Raw genomic sequence first — 20,840 nt, forward strand, 5'->3', positions numbered from 1 at the left:
GTTGGCTACATAAAACTTCAAATCAAAGTTTTCGTACATTCAATGCAGCATTAACTTTTCTTTTTCAAAGAAAACATAAAGCATAGTTACAAAAAACAATATGACCAACCGATTCTTTTATATTTTTTATGCAATGAGAAAATTCATGAATACCGCGTGATTATAAATTGAACTTAAGTCATTGATCAATTTGAAGTCCACTATAGTTTAAAAATGTAAACAAACCAATATATTGCATAAATAAACAACAAATCTATTAACAACTTTTCATTTTGCAAAGGAAGTAGGGGGCACTAGTTTAGCTTTACCTTTCTGAAAATGGGTAGACAGTCAATCTCTTTCTCTTACGACTGGGGGAGTGCTGCTAGACGGAAGATAATTTGGAACTAGAATTTGTATGCATTCGTGTGTGTGTGTGTGTGTGTGTCTTTGAGGTCAACTGTTGCTTACCTAAACAAAAAGACTAGTTCTGAAATTAGTAGTGGGGGAGCAGAGAAAGTTCCTACAGTCAGTGACTACAACTGAACCTATAATGGGTTACCCGGGCCTTGCAGTTGCAGTGCCATTTCCACATGCGAGCGGCTAACTCATATTTCCTCACGAAACACACAAACCAGCCACAGAACACACGTAGTCAAATACATCCACACTGCTAGCTGCCTCGGTGAAATGCAAAGCCAATTCAATATATAGGTCCGATACACGAAAGAAAGAATAAATATTATTTAATCGCTAATGTCTCTGATATATTAAAGGAAATTAAAACTGAAAAAGAAAAAAACTTGCATTGTCAAGAAAAGATAATCTACAAGTGCGAAGGTATGTTCTATCTGTCTATTTTTAAGTCTGCCATCTTATCTCATGTTGTCGCCTTGTGTGCTTAAAGGAGCCGAAAGATTAACTCGATTATAAGTAGATCTAAATGAGATCGGTTCTATTTATCACTACTGATTAGCACCCTTGGGAGAAACTGCAAGGCACGCCGGAGATTAGCGAACTACAATCGTATCTATCAGTCGACCGTACCATTCATTTGTCACTTATTATAATAATATCCGCAAAGACAAGTGTGGTAGTTCTCCCCACTTCAAAAGGGAAAATGTTGACAACTTCATCTGCAGTTTTATATTCATTAGCGTATTTGTATGTTTCCTTATAACAAGGGAAGTCATAACAAGGGATGGTGATTTTCATCGTCCGATGCGAAACTGTTCTAAGGCCAGAATGGCATATTCTGCCAAAACAAATCTTGTCTTTTAAGTAGTTTCAAGTTATTGGAATTAGACAACCAGTGTAACATAAAATTAACACTTGCGATGAGGAGTGTATGTATGTATGAAAATAAATGCTTGCAACAGGAAATGCAGAAGCGTACTGGAGAATCTGTAAGCACAAAATTTCATTAAGTATTTTTTTTTTTTTTTTACCTTTTGTTCGATGTATTATCCACATTCTATAGTGCGGACACTATAGAATGTTAGACAATAGCCCAATTGTGCGGTTGTTCTTGGGCTGGTTTGGCTTGCAAGCAAAAACAATCTGAGGAATCATTAAAAAAATTGCCTTTTAATAGTTTGTAAGAACCAATCGAAAATTAATACAGTAATGATAAAAGTAAAGAGATGCAATTAAACAGATATACTCCCCCCCCCCGAAAGTATACGTGCGTGTTTGTTTGTGTGTGTATTAAGAAATCACAGCTGTTGTGATTTTCTTGTTTCATCCCCCTAAAACAAGTAAAGAAACAGCATCAGGTTCAATGACAATAAATCCACCTGTGAATTCTTCGCGAGGATATTATTCAGCAATTCTTGGTGTGACTTGTTGCCTTCGTTATTGCACACGTGGGCATTTCGAATTGAGTCGACAGCACTTGTGAATTTTTCTGTAGCCAATAAACCTGTTTTTATTTTTATTTTCTGTCCCTCACACTTCACAAGTTCAGACGTTTGTTCGATCCACACAATTTAAGTAATTCAGTGTTCTTTCTCCAAAGTCTCAAGATTTCCCAGCGAAAAAAAAAAAAAAAAAAAAAAAAAAAGAAAGAAAGAAAGAAAGAAAGAAAGAAAAGAAAATATTATTCATGCCCTAGATCACTAGCATAACCTGACTTACGTTTGTTCCACTGCTAAGTATGTGAATCTCTTCCAGACTAGCTTTACTTTCCAAAGAAAAACAGCCAAGCAAGTCGGGGTGGAGGGGAAGGGAAGGACCCAAGTGATTAGCTCCACCATCCAGCCCTCCTTTGGCACCGTACGTCTATTTACCGCAAAGGAAGGTTGGTGTGTAAACTAGCCAAAACTTTCTGGAATTCTTAGTTTTTTTTTACCGCAGTCTTTCCTCTCCCCTTCGTGCACACATACACCGGAAGTAAATGACGCTCGAGCCTACGGCCTTACGATCGATTGGATGGCTCGAGAAGTAAATTAGAAGTGCTATTGCTCAATGGGGGCAGTCGGCCCGGAATTATCCGCGGACCATAACCGCACGATCGCGAATTGACTCTACAGGAAGTCTCGCAACGTGCGTGATTTCCCGAGAGGTTCGAAGGCCTCGAGTCTTAATCACCCTCTCTCTCTCTCTCTCTCTCTCTCTCTCTTCTGCGAGTTCCGTCCCAGTGCTGTGTGGATGAGAAGAGGAAGGCTAACAGGCGCGTGCGGAAAGTATGAATCAGAGCAACTCCGGGTGAAAAATATTTAAGGTACGCGTAAAAAGGCTCGAGGACTTTTGTAGAAGAAAAACAAAACAGATTAAATGGTGTATAGAGCGAAGAAAAAACTATTTCTTTAACCCCAAACACCGCCTCGTACTTCGCCTGCAGCATTCATCGGAATGATAAGTTCTATTTATCAGTTTCGAGTGGAATAAACAATATAGCGTATGCTTATTAAACGTCTATGCCCCAATACACACTTCCACATTTCGATACCTGCTTTTTATCTATTGGCATTTGTCAGTGTGATGCGGTCTGTGGCTTTTAAACTCATCTGTAGGCAAGCGCCTGAGGACTCAGACAATCTGAACGCAGAATAAGTCGAAATCCTCCTTCTACCGAACAGCAGCTTACAAGCAATGCAAGCCGTAACAGCTTAATCCCGTAGAATATTACTAAACAGTCCTTTTTACGCAGTCTTTACTGGGATATCATCCGAAATTGTCTATACAGAGTCGCTGTTTTAGAAAGGCAACTAATCCATGAGACCAGTCTATTATATCTACCACATGCACATTCTCCGTCCAGTTTATGTTTCGCGGGACGGTGGGGAAGGGGCATCCCTGCCATCTCCACATGAGACAGGCTCTGGTGAGACATATTCCCTCGTGTTCTGTTTGGTATTCGAACACAGATCTTTTTACAACCGAAGGGCGAATGTCACATCATTCTTCCGATTGCGCTGCGGGTGCATTTCGACCAGAACCCATAAGTTTTATTCAGTAACTGTGCAGTACAATTTTTAACTACTTTTATAGAAAAATTTGCAGTGAAAACTACGCGTAGATCCAGTTTCATGGATATGTTCTGCCAGCATTACCAGTATCAATACATCGTCTCTAAAGATGTTTTGCCACATCTTGGAAAGAAAAAAAAAAGCGATGAAATAAGTTTACCTATCATTAATCATATTGAATTTTAGGTGTTTTGCTTTTTATTATAATTAACTTTCCAAGAACCTAACGACATATCCTCCGCTATCTGTAACAGCGATCATTATTCAACATGGCACGAACCAATCCAACAAGCGAAGTCATCCATCTACAGATAGGCAGCTGCAATGAAGTACTTCTATAACGCATTCTAGTCTTCTCCTACTGAGACAAGTCATTCTAATTGTTTTTCAAAGTCTTGTTTGACAGGTGAAGGACAAAAACGCTACAGGAAAATCATTACTTTCATTTGGCGGAACCATTATTTACAGGAATATGCGATGTTTATCTCTGATAGATTAACAGTGGCTAACTGACAATAGTACATGTTTCATTTTGTTTTGTTTAAATCCTCATGAATTTATTGTTTAACCTTTTCGCCGAAAGTCATAATAAGGAAAACCTACTTGATCTACCTTAATTTGTGGAATTCATCTCGGTACAGTACTAGTACAAAATAGATTTCATATCATCACACTCACAATATTAGAATCTAAAAAGATATGAAGGCGATTGTGCAGCCCGACGTAACTTCCATCTAGATCTCAAAGAGAATAAAAATTTATTCTCATCACTCTCTAGGGGAACTTGTTTTAGGGTCCTACCTTTTTTGTTAAAAAAAAATCAAATTTTTGGCATCCCTAAATCAACAGAATCAACTGCTGAACACGCACAGCTACATATAAATACTAGTTAGGATTAGGAACGTCATGTTTTGTCTATCATGCAACAGAAATGCACTTCAGTGTATTTATATTCTAGAGTGGGAGTCGGCAAACTTATTAGAGCATCGACCCCCTTCATTGAATCCTTGATCGCTCATGGATCTCTTCCCCCATCATGTTGAATAAATGTTATCAATAATAAATTTTTCAATTTAAAAATAACAATTCCTTCACCCTTTTACTTTATTACTGCTTCTCGATAAGAAATATTTAAAGAAATTTAAAGAAAATACTTAAAGAAATTTATAAAGAACATTAAAAATTTAAACCCCCTTTTGACCCCTATACCCCTTGGATAGCCACATTGATCCCCAGGGGTCGATATCACCGCTTTGCCGACCCCTGTTCTAGAGTGATACCTACTTTATTATTATTTTTATGTTTTAGGAAATAAAAATTGGCTCCAGGATTTATTCATTTCAAAGAGATATGATTCACGTGACAGCTATGACATATGGGCAACAACTTCACTCTTCCTACAGAGAAACTGTGAGAGAAACGCAGATTCACATATGCGATTGGAAATATACTAAATTAACTTTTTTCCCCTTTTTGGGATCACTTTCAGCATCTGATCATGCAGATGAGGAATGAGAATAGGTCGTCAAAATCGTGACTCCAGGAGACATGAACTGAAACCTCATTGGATCTTCCAAAGGGAATAAAGAGATGGTTTTTTATTTTATTTTTGACAGACTTGTTGAAGTTGAGCACAAGTTTAAAATTTTCTACTGCCCTGGGAGGCCCAAAGGTTTACGAAATGGAGTTAACAACATTCTGTATTGCATCATCCGTTTCACCATTCAGCAGCTTTGGGATGATAGTTTAAGCGCGTGTCCCTGTTAGGTGATTCGGAAACTATTAGCAGAAGAAGGGCACTGATGCAGAAACAGTTGCACTTGACGCGCTTATGTTCTAAATCTCATAACCTCACGTTCGACTATGTGGCTGCATGTTTTATTTAGATCCCATCTTATATCATTAAGTTCGCTTAAAAATCCTGCAGGGAATGTTAAAACGATACCTTCCGAACTTCGCCATTTTGCGATTCGTGGCCGGGTCAGCAGTAAAGTCGACGGATGATAACCACATCAACCATCAAAGTGAAGGCGTTGGTGTAAACCGACATTTAGACCCAAATTGAACCGAAGGGGATTAAGATGCTGATGAAGTCAATTTATCACGATGTTTTAGTCAAAGCTTGACTTTTAAAATACACGTAAATCCCGCATGATGAGAGAGAGAGAAAGTGCTTCTGAGCGCATGTTCCGGACCGGTGCACTGATGAGGAGGCACGCGACTGCACGTGATATCACCTCTAAAACCACCCTAATCTCCTAATCTACTCTATGCCAGCTTGCCATTTGAACAGCGATTTAAAGCATTCTCGTGAATCGCTGTGACGTGCGATCATTATTGCAGACAGAGTGGTGGCGGGCAGTCAACCAGTGAAGAATTAAAGGATGATGACGTCATAGGAAGCATTGAGAGACAGCCATTTATCACGTGCTAAACTTTAAGACTTTACTCTCTCCCCCATTTTTTTTTATTTTTACCTCGCCTCGTGCTCTCGCGTTATGTCCATCCATACTGTATCGATCTCCATCTGCTCTCTCCGCACTCTCCAGCCGTTGGCGATTCAAGCAAGGTTAAGTAAGATTAACACTAACAGGATATCGCACTGCACATACAAAACACGCGCACACTCAAATCGTTCCTCTCCATAACGCTCCAAAACCAGTGGCTAGTGAAATCAAGCAAGGCGTTTATCTTGCTCATGCTAATATCTCTTTCTCTCTATCCTTTCCACGTCACCAAGCAAATATTATGCCATATTTCTTTTACGTAGCATCTGCAATCAAACGGGATTTGCTTGCCAGTCACGAGCAAAGCGACTGTGGTTAGTGTTTTTTTTTTTTTTTTTTTTTTTTTTTTTTATTCCCGTTAAGTTTCTAATAGTCTGCTCCTAGAAGCTGATGGAAAAATTGTCTAATTCTGAACCCGCGGCTGTTCATCATCGGGTAGCAACAGCTCTTGTAGGATGCGTTTGAAAGAACAATCACGTCATTACAGTCCATTCTGAGAAGCATCTGCAGATTGTCGGGAAGACTTCGTCTGTAGAGGAACACGAAAGATTCTCGTCATTACAAGTACACGGGCTGATGGATGTGATGAAAGCGATCACATACATCGGCCCGTGGAGGACGGAATTATAACTGAATGTTGTCCAAATGTCAAAGATACTTGGTTAACGTAGAATCTATTGTGAGGTCATAATATATTTATTTTAATTTTAATAAAAACTGCAGAAACCAAAATAAAATATTTTACAATGAAAATAAACCGCACGAACTTACTTTTGCGGTCTTTCAAAGTTGATTTCGACGTCGGAGAAATAAATACATCGATAAACTATTACATCTGAACATGAGTTCTACACTGCGCTAGACGCCTTAGCTTTCTATACTGGAAAAATAAATGCCCCGAAGAAGCTTCCGTGTTTCATAAGACATGCTTGGCGATCACATTTAAGAAATATCTGAATGATGTATGCACTGTAGTCTTCACAATACCATTCACTACTCCGAGGTTAATATATTTTCTATATTTTTTAATCAAAAGTTCCAAGTTTATTAATTACACTTAGAAGCGAAAAAAATGAACTACTTTTGTTTGCTAGCACTAATGACTCACGCTATTTGCCACTTACTGCAACTCCACATCGACATTATGAGTTCAATTAAGAGTAATTATAAGATTCAATTTTTTTTCGGCGATATATTATAGTGTATCTTTCTGTGTCGCCAGATCCATTATGATCGGCCGATATCGAGAAATGAGCCGACGATACGATTATAATAATTCATAATAATCCGAACACTTCTCGTTTTATTCGGACCAGTGACTAATCACTTCCACATGACTGAACCGTATTAGAGAAACTGTTGCAAAAGGAACAGTGAAGACCTTCTTAATTATTTCTGTTCCCCCCCCCCCCCCCCCAATGCATTAGATCGAAGGTGACAATGAAAAATGCTAAATATTGTCCAGTACATTTATTTAGTTACTTCAAGTTTTGTGTGTGTGTGGGGGGGGGGGGGGGGGTTGCTGCGATATGAAGACCCACCGATCACAATTTGGAAACAACAAAATAAGCAATACACGTGCAATGTTGGGATAACCTCGTCGTCGTTAAACACGCGCTTCACACATTAACACTTTTAACCGCTGGAGATTGTTGTTATTTATGTAGACCCCCACCCATTACAGGGTGGACACCTTGAGTATCGTAACACGTGGATGAACCAAGGTTAAGATAAACAGAGGACACTGCCGAAAAACGAAGATGATAATGTCACGCCGAATGAAAAAAAAAAAAAAATTCGGACATGGTATACTGGAGAGTATATTTAATAAATATATCAGCAATTCATTTAGCTCTTCTACGATAAAACCCCTGGATTTTTACTGTCCCCTTATCAAAAGAAATTAAATATCTCGTGGGAGCGGTGCATATTTCGCAATGTGCGCGAGTCCAAAAACATGCAATTACAAGCAGCATCGTGCGAAATAAATTTATCGGAGCGAAAACTGGTTTCCTCTGCTGCCTGATTTTTGCTTCTACTGTGTAAATCATACCCCCCCCCCCCATAATTTTCACATTATTAAAGGGAATTCTGAATAAAACGGGCTGTTTTCCTATGAGAACAAACTTTTTTTATCATTCATTCTATTTTCGTGGTCATCTACAGTTTTATTGCACCAATCCTCTGAAGAAGCAAACCGGTTTCACTGCGGTTTTCACGTCCATAGTACCTTTACTGTGGATGCAGAATAACATCCTGGCTCCATTTCATAATTATTCACAGGCTTTCTCCCCCTTTTTTTTCCAATTGGATTTGAATCAATAACTAATCCAATACTAAAGCATATCTAAAAATCCCCCCCCATGGAATAGATAACGTTATTCAAACAATAAAGACCAGTACAATAATCACTCTTTGATCTATTTTTGATAACTGTACGCATCGCATTATCACTATTTTTTTTTTCTATCTAAAACTTTTAAAAATCCATAAAGAAATTTTATTTAAAAGGGAAGAATTCCCATAGATGAACATTTAAGATAATATTCTACATTATCTCAGTTACATATGACTTGGTTTCATTCACAACGATATTGCTATTCCCCGAGATATATTTATATACGCGCGCGCATACATAAAAAAAAAAAAAAAAAAAAATCCCTCCTGATGCAAGACATTATTTTCATCACAATGAAGGGGTGGCGTAGAGGCAGATAACAGAAAACGAGATAAAGGTCCCTTTTGCCTTTACAAAGAGATAAAACAGAATAATCCTAATTTAGCATTCTTTTTTCGGCGAAGATTTGGAACGATAACACCAAACGTATTGTTAAAAATCCCCGCCCCCGGCATGTGCCCTTCGTAAATGCAATTTCTGAAAAGCAATCGATTGTTGACTCATCAGATGTGCTTCAACCAGAACAGCCATCAACAAAACAATGATAGCCACGTTTCCCAAAAGTTTTATCTCGCGCTGTTCCTGCAATCTCATATCCCCCATGCGTGCATATTGTCACTAACGGTTTCCTGATCTGTTTCAGTTACGCTGTGGCAGTGATAATCATCTGTACTGATGGAACACGATTAATGATAGTAACGGATACATCCTCCCCTCTGCCGTTGTTGCATTTTATAAATATTACCAGGATTTCTGTGTTCCTTTGTCTTTTGTACAATAGGACTGTAAACTTTCTGCTAAACTCTGTTCTACAGTTTCGGGCGTATTCTCTAGATGGCGATGAATTTGTGCGGATAATACCTCTTTTATCGTAGATGCTAGTCATTGGATGTCATAAAACATCACAGCATATCTATACGATTCGTGCAGATCTGTAAACAATGCTTTTTACAATTTATGTGCTTTGGTTATTTAAACCATGGAATGTTTATTTTAATTGTTTGAATTTTTAGAATCTAAATATCTTTATTGCGCTAGAAATTTGTTGTGTATTTTTTGATAGGTTAAAAAATAGATTATCTGTCGATAGATTATAAGAGCAATCTGTTGTTGAGATCATCACAGCAATCTATTGTTGAAAACACCAACGCATTGTTGAAATCACCACAGCAATCTATTGTTGAAAACACCAACGCATTGTTGAAATCACCACAGCAATCTATTGTTGGGATTATCACAGTAATCTTAACGGAATTTTGGAGTTAACTATGTCGAAAATGTGATCTGCAATTACGGAGAGAACATACACGCGCGCGCGCGCACACGCACACACACACACACAAAGTTGTCATAGCAAACGTATACAATTACTTGGTGGTGGCAGAAATCTCAGTTGGTGAAGAACTTGGCACTGTTGCCAATGGTATGGAGTTACTGTCGTGGATGCCTGATTAAATATTAATACCGAGACATAAATGTCGTACTTCATTAGCAAGTTAGGAAAGAGTATGTTGACAGTGCAGTTTTAAGTACTTTCAGCGACTGTTATATCCTATTATGCAATCACTTTACCGAATATGTTAATTTTAAGTCACCTTGATGAATTTGGGTTAATTCATTTAATTTTAAGGTTCATTTTTAAGTTGGTACAGCATCTAATCAGTATTGATAGAAATTTTTACTTAGCTAGCGATTAAATGCTTTCTTTACTTTCCAGGTAAATTCAAAAAACAAAATAATTCCCATAGTATACAGTATGTATATCAAAAGCTATTTTTTTTAAGTTCAATTCTGATAAAAATGACGTCACAATAAAAGAACGCGATCACGAGATCACCTTCTAACAATGACTGCATGCAATTATTATTGACGTATAACATTTGATTTTAATAACTTCTAATATATTCAATTAAATGCGCTATATTGTGTCTAAAATCGAGTCTACCCGCTACTTATTTTTAACACAATTCCATCCGCTTTGAATCAAGGTACTAAGCAACTGCATAAGAATGCAGACGCTTTTGGAGATCAATTGAATGATTTGAACAATACATTACACAATTTTTCAACGTTATAAAACCTCGAGTGTGATTCACTAGCTAACCGATGAATAATATCATCATCATTCTAGTGAAGCGACCAGTTATAACTTCTCTTTATTTAGATAATAGATGATTTCACTACAGATTTAAGCAATTTAAGAGAAACATTATTAGACTCTTATTATTACTAATCTTTCGTGAACGGCAAAAATCCATCTACATGATTAAGTTCACGTGGATAATGCATTCCGAGTAATATATATCGCTGCTGTAAGCAGGCGGTGTGCAATTCCCTAAATATATCCAGTTTGAAGAATACGTTTTTTGCTATTAAATATCCCAGAATACCCCGCGCTTACCATTTTGGATTAGGATTCCTTTCAGAGATCTGTTAATAATTAACGAGTACATGCTAATTTGAAAGAGCAGCTTTGCTTGACTTACCCTAAAACCGCTTCAGTGGTGCAATAGGTGACAGTTGGTTTAGGGTTACCTCCGTGAGGTCAACGTTCCTACGGAGTTAATCCACTCCTACACCTCGGCTGTTCAATTAGGGCTCTTTCTATTCATTCTAAGTGCAAAGTTTCTTCGACGAAATTCCTATGAACCGTTATGAAGTCAACTTGCCACCAGAGGGAGATTCGTATGACTAGTCTTGCGAGTTTTCCGTACGAAATTAAGGAAAATGTCGTAACATATTTTGCGGAGTCATTAAAGGTAATCCCTTCAGGTGAGTGTGGGTGAAATTTAAGAAGGCGAGTTTAAAATAAAGTTTAAAAACTTTTACAAACTGAGAACTTTATGCATATTAGAAGGAAATAATAAATAATAAATCTTCTTTCTTTCTTTCCCCGAGCAGCATCATTAAAAAAAGAGAAACGTGCTAGTTAATGTGTGCACTCCCCATTATAACGCATTCGCGGCTCAAGAAACTTTTCCTCTGAAGTGACAACACTTTTGTTTGCGAACGAGCAATTCACGTACAGTTCTTTTGGATTTCCTAATAAAATAATTTTTTTTTTTTTCCAAGTCGTATTTACTGTTAATTTTTTTATCGTCCGTATTCACATTTCAGTAACATCTAAAGATTAAAAAACGTCTGTATAAAAAATAAAGAAAAAATATTTTTCTGTTTCTTCATGTCATACTTCTCATAACGCAAACTTAGTTTATGATATAAACAGAAAAATGCATGTCAGTGATTTCCTTGATCAATAGAGGGCGCTCGGGTTATCCACAATGAACTTCGTTTTTGTATTATAGAATAATACAAGAGATTATTCTTAAGAGATTCAACGATGAATTCTAAGGCCAGAACAGGCCACTCTAGGCCTAAATTCTTAATGATTATAGAATAAGATTACAAAAATAATTAAAATATATATAATTAAAAAAAATATAATTCTTAATTTTTTTCAAATGTTCTTTAATTATCCTGTATATATTATAGACAATTCTAAAATTTCCATTGAGATTCTCATAAAACGTAATTTTGTGGTACATGCCATGAAGACAATTTATACTTCCACATAATACAAATTCCTTTCCAACATTAACTAAATAATATGAACACCAAATTTTAATTGGCCCTGAAGCTGATTTTTTTGTTTTGTTGTTTAATTTCATTTGCGTACCATCTAAACGCTACAGTATGCCAATCCCGACGCGTGCCACCGGTTCACCATTCCCAACTCTAACAGATGATCACGTATGAATGTTATTATTACAGCAGTTGGCTCCGTAAAAAAAAAAAAAAAAAAAAAAAAAAAAAAAAAAAAAAACACGGTGATCATTTCAGCAAAATTCTCCAATGAGAATTTTGCTGAAATGATCCATTGGTCTACTTTAAGAAATGAGCTCCCATGAACGATTTGTTTTCGAGGAGGGAACAACTACATTAAAAACAACAGTGAGAAGTGTTTGTGATAATGTACGTACAACTATATTTATTTTAACTATTGCACGCGCAAGGATTAAGAATTTTAATACAAGAACCACGCTATTGCTCATTCCAGTGCGTACACATCTCTCAGTGGTGTTGCTAAGACTTATTTCCCAAGTTTTTCTTTTCTCTTAAGTTCTTTGTACTCCGCACTGTCCCAGATAATCAAAAACAGTCAACACTTAACACGAAAAATGCATTTTCTCGGAACGAAGAGCTTAACTTTCATTACAAGAAACTGGTTCCAGAAATAAATAATACACAATAACGAATTCTTTCAGAAACGCTTTTTTTTTTTCCTTTAAATTAAAGATATGCTGAAGGAAATCTTATGGCAAGCAAAGTGAATTATTACCAACACACCACAAACAACGCTTATGCCACAAACCTGTGATTAATCCCCCAAAGAAGTCTGACAACTTCTCCGATTCCTTACGTATATAAGTTGGCGGTAATCTGACCAGAGACATTCAGAGCAAACGACATTCTAATTTCTTAGTGTGCGTTTCATTTACTTGTTTTTTAGCGTCGGGGCGGTGTGAATAAGAACTCATTGCTCTCCTTCAATGTTAGTGTATTTTAACTTGTCCTATGACGGAAGATCGTGTTTTCTTGTAAGACGGCGTGAAGTGCTTCGGAGATTTGAATGGGCATGTCATCATTTTCTGAAATGGATATTTTGTGAATGTCTTTCTGGTAGATGATTTTCACCGTCCGGTGTGATACCACAATTCTCCTTAATGGAGTCCTGAAGTGGCTTGAGAATGTTTTATATTTTAGAGCTGTCTTCCAGATTATCCAATCTATTATTTGTTTCCATAACCAGTTTGTTCTCATCACTAGAAATATGCCTACCTTTTAGCTGATTCGAGATATAACCAGGTAGGTAGCTTTCTCCTAAATCTTAGTAATTCGACAAAGGTATTTTGGTCGGCTCTTCCATCAAAGTGGCAGTCAATCGGGTTAATCTCGTCCTAAGCCGATATTCTAACTCTTCCGAAACGCTCATAGCCTCAAGCAGCGTCTCACTACTTCAAGCCACGTGATGCATGGCTGGGAACAATATTCCACAGAACTCGCAGAGGTTAGGCGACCGACAATTGTTTCGAATGTCAAAATAACTCGTGTTCATTTCTCGGATACCATCGTAAGAGATCGCGGCACAAACTAGGAGAAAGCTAACACCATTAAAATTGAAGCTCTGTTATATGTTATTTCACAGATAATACACTTTTTTTGTTGAAATATTGAAAGAAAATTGTAATCTCCCGGGTAACAAAGATATTTCAGAATACATGAAGTATTGATACATACTCAAGTATTAAAGAAAATGCGTGTCGTCCCTGATTTCATACACCCGTTTACGCCTTCATACAGAATGAGGTCACTTCTCTACTGTCGAGTTCTTATCACCTTTCCATCCGGGTAATTCGTTTTTCTCTATAATGCATATAATGTCAGCGAGTGTAAAGTTGTTTTTCTGTGCACATATGCCCAGGACCAGTCGGTCAAGTCATTACGTCAAATGTGCAGTTGAAGATACGATGGGTCCGTGGGTTTTGGGTGAGAAGAAGACAAATCTTGTTTGTGTTCTACTCCAGCATTTAATGGAAGTCAGATTCTAACTTACTGCCAAACTGATTTTATAAGCTCGTCAACAACCATGAGAAGCTAATTATGTTGTTGGATGATTCCGTGTAAATAAAATTATCTAGTGTTTTCTTCCCAGGGTCCATTTGAATCGAAGAGACGGAAAACTGTTGCAGAAGTTATTATAATATAATATTTAAAGACACTTTTAAACGACTCATTAATGTCTTTCCCATTGGTACTTATTCTCCCAAGATAATCCAACCGCTAGTTGGATTTTATGCCACTCCGGCTGTATGCAGGTTACTACATAATAGTGTAACTGCTCTACTGATAATGCCACCAACAACACCCAATAATGGTTGCCTCCCTATAAAAATAAAGTGCAACAATTTCACATTAAGTACGGTCGGATGCTTGAGTACTTAATACTGTGGTTGCAATGCCTATCTCTTGTCGTATTTTTATTTCCGACAAGTTTATCTTGCATTTCTGTTTCCTTTTTAGCCCACTGATTTTTTGTCATTTTTTTAAATCCCTTATCTGTTACTTCCTTTCACGCATCTGTTTAATCTGTAGTCAAAACAATCACGGATTACTGGTTGCCGTGTAAGTAACCGAGTCCGATTGTAGTTCGTAGATAAGGGCAATTTCATTAAAAAAAAAAAAGAACCAAATTAGGGAAAAGTGTCGCGTATGGGTGTATCCTTTCCTGTCCGACATTAATTTGCGATCAGTGATCTAAAAACTGTTTTTCCCGCTTTCTCTGGATCAGATAACCGCGACAAAAAGCAGCGATTCTCCCAACGACAAGAGCAATTACACAAACTAAGATAAGCCTAAACGTCGTAGCTGCTGATTTTATCGCCATGGGTGGGTGCCCGTCCTCTTTTATCTAGCTAATAACGTCTGCTTTTTATTACTTTCGTTTTGTTATCTTTACTTGCTTTTTTTTTTTTTTTTGTCGCTCTTCAGATACGGAATTTCCTTATTTTATCGCAATTCTCGGGCGACTTTACAAAGCTTAACTCCAATGAGATCGCTCAAAATTACTTGCATTTTTTAAATTCTTTTCTTTTTAAAACTTTTCTTTGTGCGAAAGAAGATGTTGATAAATGCAAATTCTTTTTCTTAAGGCTTGACAGATCCTGTCCTATTTTAGATCTCCAAAGACTTGGGTTTTTATAGATTATCTAATTAAGCATAGTTGAATTCGACGTCTGCGTATTACAGCGAGCCACTCCCACAATGAGCTGTGGCTCAAACGAAACCATAAACTTCAGTTAATAGGATAGAAGAAATTAATTGAAAATCAATTAAGAAAGATATAACACCTAACGTGAAAGATTTTATGAACTCCTTAAGAGTGTACTGTTATAAAATTCTGCTTGAAAAATGTAGACCCAGTTCTTGGTGTCTTCCTCCTCTTTTTTTTTTTATTTTATTTCCGTCAGCAACATCTTCCAAAAGAGCCTTCGTAGCTCACTTGGCTTCGACGAAGCCCTTTGGTCGGATAAGTTCGAATGCCGGCTATGACGCGAGGAACTTTTCTCAGGGCTTTTCAACAAGAGTTGAGTTAGCCGATCTCATAAGGTTTTTTCCGTTCCCGGAAACTCCGTTTTGCATCCCTGAAAACAGGCAAACCGATTCCATGAACACACATATCTACAGACATACTTACCCTTAGAAGAAGGCCGTAGAAGAAGAAGAAGTTAGCCGCATTAAATTACTCAAACCTATAATTAGGAGACTCAACCCTTCTAAGAACGGACGACAACTGAATGGAATCATAGTTTTATGGCTGCATATTCTTATGTCAAATTAGACTGCTTATGATATTTCTCACCTAAAATTATTCTTAAGTTATGGATCAAGACGTTAGTTTGTACGGAATGATCTTTCTCCCCCTTAACAAAGACTGACTTAATTCTAAATAGGAAATGGCTAAGGATTAGAGTTCTTTTGATATATATTTTTCTATGATGTCGTGAACTATCATATGAACACATTATTTCATCTTATGTACTAAAATAAAGAGCCACAAGGCTTCACTTCGCATTGCAGAATTTATCTAAATCAAGTGGGTATTAAATCCAGCATTATTTCAAAGCCGAATACAGAAAAAAACTATAAAAGTTTCGTATGAAATTTAACCAGAGAGCTTACGGGAATACACTCGCCGGTATTTACGAGTTGCCCTAGCCGGACCTTATAGGAGACATGCCAGCTATGATAGCGTCCATATATTCGCTTCCTATTGGTCCATTTTGATAAAGTTTCACTGGCCTGACAGCTATTTCGAACTGGTTGGTTCTCTTCAGAGACCAGGCAGAAACTTGAAGAGAGCAAAAACTCTCTTGCAATGCTAAGGAACTTGAAATGTCGGAAAGGTATATTTTTCGTAAGCGAACTCTAGGTCGGTGTGTAAAGTATTTACTAAAATAAAGAGCCAAAAGGCCTCACTTCGGCGATGCAAAATTATATAAATTAAGTGCATATTAAATCTAGCATTATTTATGAAAAATACACCTCTCCGATGTTTTAAGCTCCTTAGCAATACAAGAGAGCTTTTGCTCTCTTCAAGTTTCTGCCTGGTCTCTGAAGAGAACCAACCAGTTCGAAATAGCTGTCAGGCCAGTGAAACTTTATCAAAATGGACCAATAGGAAGCGAATATATGAACTCTATTGCAGCGGGCATGATTATACCGGCTAGAGCAACTCGTAAATACCGCGAGTGTATTCCCGTAAGCGCTCTGGTGAAATTTTATACGAAACTTTTATAGTTTCTGCATTCGGCTTTGAAATAATGTTGGATTTAATATCAACTTGATTTTTATAAATTATTTCATCCTATATATGTCACATGCCATTTTTTTTTTATTTTACAAAAATTAGGGCAAACATATATCGAACATGTAGCAATGGAAACTGCCTTTTTTTGTTTGTTGCTCTCTTTTCTAAGCAAGCAAACCCCGATGGCGCTAATCACGCGTTTTCATCCCTTATTATTTTTCAATTCGAATCTCGGTGAGTATAACCAGCGAACATGATTATCATCACCGCTAGAGGCGCTCTTGTAATATTTTTATTTTTACAAATATACATAAATATTTTTGATTATACTATTATATTTAAAAATTTATTTTTACGACGTTTCAATGAATAAATAATATTAACAGTCATGACTATAGGAAAGGTCGTAAAATATTGAAAGCCATTATTCTAAATAATTCCAATACTTTCAGGCCAAATATTGTAGACATATTTTTGCAAGGCATGTACTTGGAAAAGTGTCATTATTTGGTTAAGATGATGAAATATCGAGGTTCCTACACGCGTTCTAGATTTTTTTTCCTCTCTGATTTTTAAAGAATTGCGACGGTAAACAGATTTTTAAATGTCATGTAACCTTCGTCATGCTGCCTACGAGAATTCATATCCGTCTAAGCTGATATCGTCAATTTATTGAACAGTGGAGAGATTTTTATAGAATCCGAGGTGTATTCATTTCTCCAATATAAGAAAATACACAACTTTACGAGCCATTATTGCATTGATCCACACCGTAGAGAATTTAAATGCAATTTCTTCAAGGAAAAAGGTGAATATTTCATATTTATGCGATATTCCTGTCTCCTCCATATTCTTTGTCTACAACTGACAAGGAAAAAAAAAAAAAAAAGAAAAAAAAAGAGGCAAGTTCAAATTTCTTCACCACGTTCTGTTAACCACACGTTCTCATCAAAACCCAAAGGGGAAATAAATTCGCATGTTTGGGAATGATAGATGTTGCATATGCAGGCAGAAGCAGCGTGTGGGATGTTTCTAATAATATCTCTCTAAAGAGATGACTGACATGCGAGTGAGAATTGGTGGGATGGTTGAAGATAGCGAGATCAATTTGACAGAATTGGATAGTGGCTGAAATATTGAGGCGCTAGACTAGACTCGCGAAGAAAAATGAAGGCTTAGTATGTAGGATACGACCAAGAAAAAGAATTATTTAGTCCCAGATAGAATAAGCGGATCAAATACTTCTTTTCGCCGGTTAAGAGGGTCAGTGCCGATGTGCCTCCGAAAGGTTATGAGTAGGCATTTGAAACGTTAGCACCTTCACCTACTATACCACCCCCGACGTAAAAAGGAAGGGAGGGGACAGAGGATTTGAGCGCGAAAATAGCCCCCGTACGTGTATTTCCTAGATGAAATGCAATCTCGCCTTCATATGCATTCAGGATTTAACGTTAATCAAAACAACAAATACCCGGAAGAAACTTTAAAAATGATAATGGTTATCTGTAGAAATATTTCTTTTCTGACAGGCACGCGCGTCTTTTGTACATAAATTACTCGATGCAAGTCCACCTCACATTAGAGCGTTTTTATTTTGGTTTCCTTGCTTAGTCATTTGAACAATAAATGCATGGGTGACCTTCCGTTCCTCCGTAATCCTCCTTTTTGATTCAATCTTTACGGTTTTACCATCTGAAAATTGTAGTTTTATATTAAATCCAGCAACCGTCTCTATACATTGAATCTGGCGAAAGGAACCTCGCGTGATTCTAAAACATACATCACTTTAATCCATACGAATGGATTAGAATCCATGGAAACGTAATCATAATGCTGTGGTGGTTTGGTAAACTCGTTTGTCTGCTGCCAAATGACAAGTCTCCCGATGTATTTTAATGCCACGTACTTCCATCGGGGCTTGTTATATTTATTTATTTATTTGAAAATGCGATAATGTTTTCTTTTTTTTCCAGTCCACCTTTACTCTTAACTGAACGCGAACGAAAACATGTTTCTGGTAAATTTAACTTGGCCTTCCCTACTACACGTTCGTAAATTTCCGCCTTGTTATCGCAATAAATAAAGGCTGTTTTTTTTTCCGTCTGTTAGAAAAGATTAAATAATAGACTTTAAAATGAAAAACGCTAAATCAACAAAGAGAAATAAACAATGAAAAACAAATCACGCGAATGATTATTACAATCGTTTGGCACTGACTGAACACAAGAATGTATAATTAATATATTATTAATGGATTTCATTGCTTTTAGTATTCACAGCTTAAAGGGGGATAAATTTAAAATCGAAATTAAGCCCTCAGAAATTAATGACCAGACCTCTGCGGGGATACATGAAATTATCTTCATTCATCAACTGTGTATCCGCATCCCATTTTTCTCACGAAAACAGGAAGGGGATACAAAAATCCATAATTTATCGGCTGTTCACTACCATTTTTTAAGCGCCCGCTGATATCACCGGATTTGACGTGTATGAGCGTACAGTTTGGTATCAACAGAAAGGTTCTTGAGTAATCCAAGACACGCTAAGGTTAGATTTATTAATAAGAAATAAAGAATTTTTCTCTTAGAGTAATTATATCTTGTAACATTTGCAGTCTCCACTGTTAAGGGATTTTTGAACAGGAGGTCGACTGCACTATTTTATGAAACAGCAATTATGACGGCGAAACTTACCAAGTTATAAATGCCGTCACATTAAAGGAAGAATATTACAGGCATTTGCCCCCACTGTACGAAAGAGATAACTGACGAAGGGACTGAATACGATCTCGAGGGAACGCCAGCCCTTTCAGTCTGAAGTCATTTCGTAGATATCAGGAAACATACGGGCTCACTTTAATTGCTGATCTCCAGAATATGATATTTGACCGAAATGGATGAGACTCCCACGAGACGCCATTCATACAGCGCATGTTGGATATACGGAGTCACAAAAGGATCGAAACACAGGATTCCAACAGCCACAGTAATGTATCTATTCATATCAATGTTTTCTCCCTTATGCGCATTCTCGACTGTTTACAAAAGGATTACTGCAGCCGATGTACTTTGAATACTTATTATGTACTGCATCTACAACTTACGAAGATCAACTCTTGGATGTATTCCTCAGCCAGAGCTAATTGGCGAATTCAAACTGCTTTGCTACTTCGTTTAGAGTCTGCTGATACGACTATTATGCGGTCGTAAAGCAATGACTTCTGTCCATTACTGATATTTTGTATTTTCTCATTGAAATGGACGACAATTCTGAACTTAAGGGTCCGAGAATAATTATGAGAAAAATGCAGACTTAATGATAATATAGTTCAAATGCAAGCGAAGGTATATTAATTATTTTTTATCTGATTTGATTTTCCCTTTCAGTCGTTTCCGAATACTTCGTAGGCATTGCCCACAAAGTATTCTAGGTGAGATTTTTACAGGGTAGTTCACCATTGCTTTCCCCAATCTCATCCGGGCTCAGGGCCGGCATATGGCTGGGACGTATTCATGACTGTAATCCATGTGTGTTCACGTGGCAGGTTTGCCTGTTCTGGGGGACGAAAAACCCCGAGTTTCCGGGTGAAAAAATCCCCTACCTCCGTATGAGACCGGCTAACTTACTTTTAGTCAAAAGAGACCAGATAAAGGTTCCTCACGCCACTGACTGGAATCGAACCCAGGTCTTTCCGACCAAAGAGCTTCGTCTATACTGACCGAGTACGGCGGCTCGAATTAATTTTTATACATTATGGAAATGCCTCTGTAGAGTAGATTGCGGGATCACAGTCGCCTTGTTATTGGCCAAAATCAGTTGCACCAAAAAATTATTATTTTTTTTTTCAAGTTGCGCAAAACATACTAAAGCAACAAGTTCTGCGCATGTCACTTTTCAGATTGTTATCAGCGCCCATCATCTCTTAAATGCAAGTAGACATCTAAGTAATAGTAATTCATTATTTAAATTGGCTTGCAAGAAGAAATTTCTGCACTACTCCTCTCTCACAGTCAGAGAAAATTATCGACTTCAACAGAGGCATCATCATAGGATGCTATATCAGTATCCTACCCGATTCGAAAATCAAATGCAAGCAACATTATGAGCCGAAGGAA

This window comes from Typopeltis vanoorti, chromosome 14, assembly GCF_054136105.1.
Source record: "Typopeltis vanoorti isolate ZY-2024b chromosome 14, IOZ_Tvanoo_1.0, whole genome shotgun sequence".
NCBI classification, from domain to species: domain Eukaryota; kingdom Metazoa; phylum Arthropoda; class Arachnida; order Uropygi; family Thelyphonidae; genus Typopeltis; species Typopeltis vanoorti.